Consider the following 6,947-nt stretch of genomic DNA (forward strand, 5'->3'; position numbering starts at 1 on the left):
TGCCTTGGACGTGTCCTTTATAAATGTTCTGGCTTGCAGGTGCTCCTAATTGATTGGAAAGCACCTGCTGTCTGCCAAGAGAACCTGGTATTGAGTTCATCTAGGGAAAAGAGCCCCATCCAGCCTCCAGCTTATTCCTCCAGGAAGACTGTCACGGTATGCAGAATTATATTTAGACAGTAGGACTTGTGATAAATTGATTTCAACATTCTGAAAAAATATTATTATTGTTATTATCTTTTGTTTTTGAAGCGCCAACATAGTACGCAGCGATGTGAGAGGATCATATATATATATATATGCAAAAAACTTGCAGGTTCTGTCATATCCTTACTAGGAATTAGGTAGAAGGGGTAGATTTATTACACTTTCTAAAATGAACCAATCAGATTCTAGCTATCCTTTTCTAGAATGTACTAAATAAATGATAGCTAGAATCTGATCGGTTGCTATGGGCAACACCTCCACTTTGCCTTTTTAGCAGGTTTGATTAATCTACCCCTAAAACCATTATAGAAACTGAAGGTTTTTTGTAGTACGGGCGATTCAAGCTCTGGGCATCTCTCAGGCACAGGATTTTCAGCCGTATCTCTTGTTCCAGCAACAGATCTAGTCTAACTGCTGATTACTAGTGATGACAGCTGGGTCTGCATGCTACAACATGTGTTTGCAAACAGGAGCAACTGCAAAAAAAATTTTTTATATACAGTTGACATCCATAACATAGTAATAAATGTATTTCAGGTGAAAAAAAAATAAAAAATTTTTTAAGTGGCTTATCATTAATTTCTATATTATTAACAGGTGATATTAATTGAATAGTGTTTTTTATTTTCTGTGCGTTCTTTTGAGATTGTATATCCCACATACATATTGGACGTATCCTGTAGTGTCTTGTCTAGTAGAACCGATCAGTCGGAGACCCGTATTCATCACCACAGGTATTTTCACATCCGGTCCTTTTTTATTTCGGCATACGTATACCCGATTTACGTGCGTTTTAAAAACAAATGCACATTGCGCTCAGTATGTGTGCCTTAATGAATAGGCCCTGTATTTTTATGTATTTCTAGTCGGCCCTCTTGTTTCTTTAAAAATATAAAGCATCCTTGTATGAATAAAAAAACAGGTAAGTAATAATTTAATGTTTGCCGGCTGCCTATACACAGGGGAGGGTTACATTTTGTAATCTGAACCAATTATTGATGAGAATGTAGCCTATTCATTCACTGGGGACTGTGTGCTTGTTTTCACATAAAATGTAAAGTTAAGCCATGTGCAAATCTGCTGACACGATTTGAAGTTGCACAAAAATCATATCATCATCATCATCACTATTTATATATCGCCACTGATTCCGCAGCGCTGTACATAGAGCTCACTCACATCAGTCCCTGCCACATTGGAGCTTACAGTCTAAATTCCCTAACATACACACACAGACAGACTAGGGTCAATTTTGACAGCAGCCAATTAAACTACCAGTATGTTTTTTGAGTGTGGGAGGAAAACGGAGCACCTGGAGGAAACCCATGCAAACAGAGAACATACAAACTCCACACAGGCCATGGTCAGGAATTGGTCTCATGACCCCAGTGCTGTGAGGCAGAAGTGCTAACCACTGAGCCACTGTGCATTATGCTATAATTGTACTGATACAGTCGTAGGCATGAATTTCAGAATTCAGCCTCTAACTAATATGTGCAGAGGACATCCCATTTATTGTCAGACATTCACAGCTTCACGAAGAGTAGGACGCAATATCTGTCTAAAGCGAAGACGGAAATTGCATCCAGAAATAGACACCCGTTTTCTGTCTCCTGGCATGAGCGTCTGAGCCTCAGGCTACATAAGTTGCGTTTGCGCCAACATGGCCGTACACGTCGCCTCCATCCCCCATTCTACCTCCTCAATTGTAAAGGGACGCAATCGCCCATAATCGCAAAATGCGGCTCAGTCTACAACCGTAACTAGTGCATTATGGGTATGAGCTGAAGTGAAAAAGCGTATTATATGCAAGAAATGCTATTTGCTTCCAACTCTGTGTACACTGAGATACCCCTATTGCCAGCCACATATTGCATATTAGATCCTCCTTGCCAGTCCCCCTTTATCTAAGTATACTTCTTGCGCCTCCATGCGGTCTAGTTTCCAGTGTTATTAACAGCTGTATGCAGCGGTCATGTGATGTGGAGGCATCTGGAGAAGGAACCACTGCCGGGAGGTTGTCAGGAATTCATCACTATAAGCACCTAGCACCCCAATGCTGTGACAAGTGCGCCAAATTTATAATTTCCCTTAATTTATATAGCGCCGTCAAATTCCGGGGTACAGACTACCACAAAATGGAAACTGAGAGAAATGGGGACGTCCGATAACTAAAACTTACTGTATATTTATTTATGTAGAAAATACAGAGAAGCATAAATCTGATTAAAGACAAAGATCAATCCATCTTCTTCTAGGTTTATGTCTCTGAGTCAATGTTTAATTGTATGTATAAAACTAAATAAAACGGTGTCAAGTTAAAAATGTATTTTCTATACATAGAAAGTACTTTGGCTTTGTAATAATACTTTGTATTAAATACTTTATACTGGAAACCGCTTATTTATTCTATTTATGGTCAGCACAACAGATGTGATATTAGGACAATTTTAATCCAGATCACAGCCGGAGATTATAACAAGAGATGATGGAAGGAAACCCAGGTGGTGACCGTATGTCCTGGAATCTTGTGCTTTCCATTTATCGATTTTTATCTATCGCTATGCATGCTCTTAATGCACTTTTGTAATCTATCCCAACATTATGGTATTGCCTACAGTCTCTTGTGGCTTAATACACTTACAGTACCTTATCCAACGCAGAAGGCTAGTCATCTAAACTGTAATACCTAGCTTATGTATGGAATAATATGCGTCACAGATTAATGTATGACTGGAGAAGAACATTAACAATCTGCGAGATGAGATCACTAAAAGCCATTAGGAGAATATCTTATATATTATTTTACTTGTTAACGGGCTTCAAACCTTTAAGACATATATTTTATCCTGTGTCTATGATCAGAGGGTCAAACGGCTGAACGGAAATGTCAAAACTGTACAGTGTTCTTAGACTAGTCAACGGAGTTACAATAAAAAGATGAAATTGATAGAAAAGTGGCGCAAAGGGAGAAGGTACTGTTGCCATTAGCAACCATTCAGATGCTTGCAAAACTGCACTAGGAAAATTACAGAATGTGATTGCTATGGATAACGCTACCTTATTCCTTTTCTCTTAGTAGATAGTAAATTACAGACCAAAAAATACAATTTAATAAACAAAATTTGCACACTAGAATAACTCTCTTTGGTTAGCCAAAGTACTAACAAGATCTAACTATCATTGGCTTCCTTAACTATTGAGGACCATAGGAGTGACCCTCATTGACATTAGATTTTTAATTTAATCATTTGCTCCTATTTTACGGTTCAAGTAATGATATTGGAGTCAGAACTTTTGAATTCTTATGTTGCTTTCAGTTCCTGCTTTGTTAATTTGTTCAATTAACATTATACAATTCTTCTACCTATGTTCGAGAAGAAATTATGGCTAGACTCTCCCCGACCTTTAAAATAGTTTTGTCAGTAGGATGTCAAATGTCTACTGAGGATCTGTAGAAGCAAAATTACCACATTTCATTCTGTTAATTAATTTGAGACTCACAAATTGGGCAAAATCTGAAAAATTACAAATCTTGTGATATTGTCCCAATCATCTATGTTCCAATGAATCTGTTTGATATTGGCAACACCTCCACTTTTCCTTCTCAGAAACTTTAGTAAATCTACCCCCAAATATTGTTTTTGTGATAACTGTACCCATCCACTGTGCTATAAAATGATATTGGAAAATGCACATTTTAGAGTGCTTTCCTCATAGTTTAAATTGCAGCACGGCAGTTCTGCAAAATCTTTTGCCACCCTATTACTGATACAGAGAAAGCCACAGGTATCCCAAAATTATATCTTTGACATTTACAGATAGCGATCTCTAAATCAATTTGCTAAGCTCATTTTCTGAGTAAAATTTACAGGTGGGTGGCTCAAGGTCATCTGAATCCTGTTTGGGAAAATGACTGCTACATCTATACATAACAGCTAAGATGGGGAAATGTGCAAATTTTGCAATTGGACACTTAAAGAAGAATAGTCAGAATTGTGCTTTCCTTTATAGGAGTATCAACTCTTTGAAGTTTGGTCTGGATCCCACTTCTGGACCCCAATTCTTTACCTCCCAATCACAGCTGGAACTAACACTGGTGCTGTGACTCTAGTTTCTGTAACTCATAGCTGCTGGAAAAGTGGTGCAATTGGGTAAAATTCAAATGGTTGTTAAAGGTAAGTGTGCACTGAAAATGGTACCTGCATGGGTGAATGTGGACCTGGTGATATATTCAGAGCACGCTCCATATTGCCAACCATTTCAATCATACCCAGTGACTTCACCACTCCAGCCCTGTAGGGCTCAGTAAATGTTTACACCTGTTTCTGTCCCAGTAGCAATTACGAGGTAAGGAAAAGGGTCCTGGGGGTAAATGTATCAAACAATCTAGAAAGGAAAAGAGGAGGTGTTGCCCATAGCAACCAGATTCTATTATTTTCTAGAATATACTAAATAAATGATAGCTAGAGTGTGATTGGTTGCTATAGGCAACATCTACGTTTTTGAAGGTTTGATATATTTACCCCCTGGTGTAGGAATTCCTTATAGAGCAATAAAGACTTTATTAGGTGGAAATCATTATTTTGAGCACAGTTCTTCTTAAAATCAAGAGAAAGATCCTGTTTTACTAATCTCATATTCCTGAAAAAATCCTTTACATATTTCATGTTATAAATGTATTTCCTTACATAAGACATATTTCATAAAGGAACATAATATATCCCTTGCGTTTGTTTAAACTATGCACAGGGAGGATACATAAGAAGGCTTTGAAAGTGCAGTAGGTATTATATACCTATAATACTATAATAATCGCATTGAAAGATTCTGCTTTGACTTGATTTGGTTTCACAAGGAGACACTTTTCCACCCCCAATAACATTGCCAAGCTTTATATGATGGCATGTTACAATTCCTTTATCTAATGTAATATTATTTGTTCTATTTTATTTCGATACACAGTTACAGTTTATTGGAACAAAGCAATAAATCTGTCACTGTTCTATGTATAGTTTCACCATCTGCTGGGAGACACAGCTTAATAAACACACACACTGCCTATGACTGGTGCTTTCACATCCTTATAATTAGACAGAAGAGAATTTTTAAAGTTAAAATGTTAAATAACTTTGTTGTAATGTCTTATTTTATATAACCACTCAGAAAACGTTACTTGAATCGAAAATGGAATTTTTCAGTTAAGAACTAAGACGGTGTAAAAAAAAGTGTTCAGTATTAACTACACAGTTAATTGCAGTTGTGTTAAAAAAAAAAATGATGACCTACTTGGAACAGACAGACCCCTCAAATCGGCTCTGTCCAGCCTAAATCAGGATATGCAGTGTCCTGATGGAATCTGAAACAGGTCAAAAAGCTGAGGGTTGCTGTGACATCACTGACCCCGCCCCTGTTTCTGATTCCACCAATACAAACTCAGGCTGACCTGCCACTTTAATAAGCTCTGTAATGCTCAGCCTTTGGTAAATATTAATGTGAAATAATGGTTTTATGAAATAAATGGAGAACAGGTTTCTACATAATAGGCGTCGCACCTGTATTCAGCGTGTTATATTGTGTATAAATTAATAGGTGTTTGGATATTCTTTTCAAATGACATGACACAAGGATCTCCCTCCTTTCTTTCTAATCCACATGTACTGTACATAAGCCAATGATCATAGCAATATATGTAAATAATCAGTGAGAGCACAATGGTGTACAAAATCTACTATATAAATGCCTAGTGGCGTGTGTGAAAAAACAAACAAAACCAAGCTGCAGCGCCACCTGCTGGGCAGAGTTATACACTGACCTATATATTTCTTGAAGGAGAAGTGACAGTTGGGAGTGGTTGGTGGTTGCCTTGGGTGACAGTGGGGAGTTTTTAACACCTTAAGTAGCTTGATGAAGGATGTGGCGATGAAGATGAAGGATGAGGTGATGGAGAAAAATGACGAGGTGGTGACATGTGGACAAAACCACGTTAAAAAAGGGCACTTGCGTCGGGAAGTAACGCTCTTCCCCTGAGGAGGCCTGGGCTAGGCCCAAATGCATGACAAGAACCTTTTTAACACCTTAAGTAGCTTGATTTGACTAGAATGCATGAGTATCATGCACGGGTTAACTTGTATATATATATATATTTTATTTATTTATTTTTCTTTTTTTTTTTTTTTATTATTTGATTCAGAACATTCTAGAACAGGCAGGGCCAACCAGTGGCTCTCCAGGTGTTGAGAAACTACAAGCCCCAGCATGCTTTGCCAGTAGATAGCCAGCTAATAGCTGGCAGGGCATGCTGGGACTTGTAGTTTCGCAACACCATGAGAGCTTCACCTTGGCCAGGCCTAACCCAGATTAACATTTGAATTGTATTCACTCTAGTAACAGAACCAATAGAGGAAAAAAGTCGAGGTAATTAGGCCAAAGATGGGTTTTTAGATTGCAATAAATATTTAATGGATTTGATGCTACCATTTTTGTTTCACGTATAATCTCACTAGTACAGAAATTCTGTTTTTTTCTTCTATGATTTCATATTAATTGCAAACTTTGCAGCCTTATCAGTCAATTAATTGGAAAATGTTTATTGAAGATCGTTAATGTTTATTCATTATTTTATTAAACTATTTGAAAATTATCAATATCTTCGCCTTTAGGGTGTATATTGCGGACATTTTTCATATTGAAATTCATAACATAATTCTAATGTTATAGGTTCTTATATCATGTATATC

Source organism: Mixophyes fleayi, chromosome 12 (genome assembly GCF_038048845.1).
Source record: "Mixophyes fleayi isolate aMixFle1 chromosome 12, aMixFle1.hap1, whole genome shotgun sequence".
NCBI lineage: Eukaryota > Metazoa > Chordata > Amphibia > Anura > Limnodynastidae > Mixophyes > Mixophyes fleayi.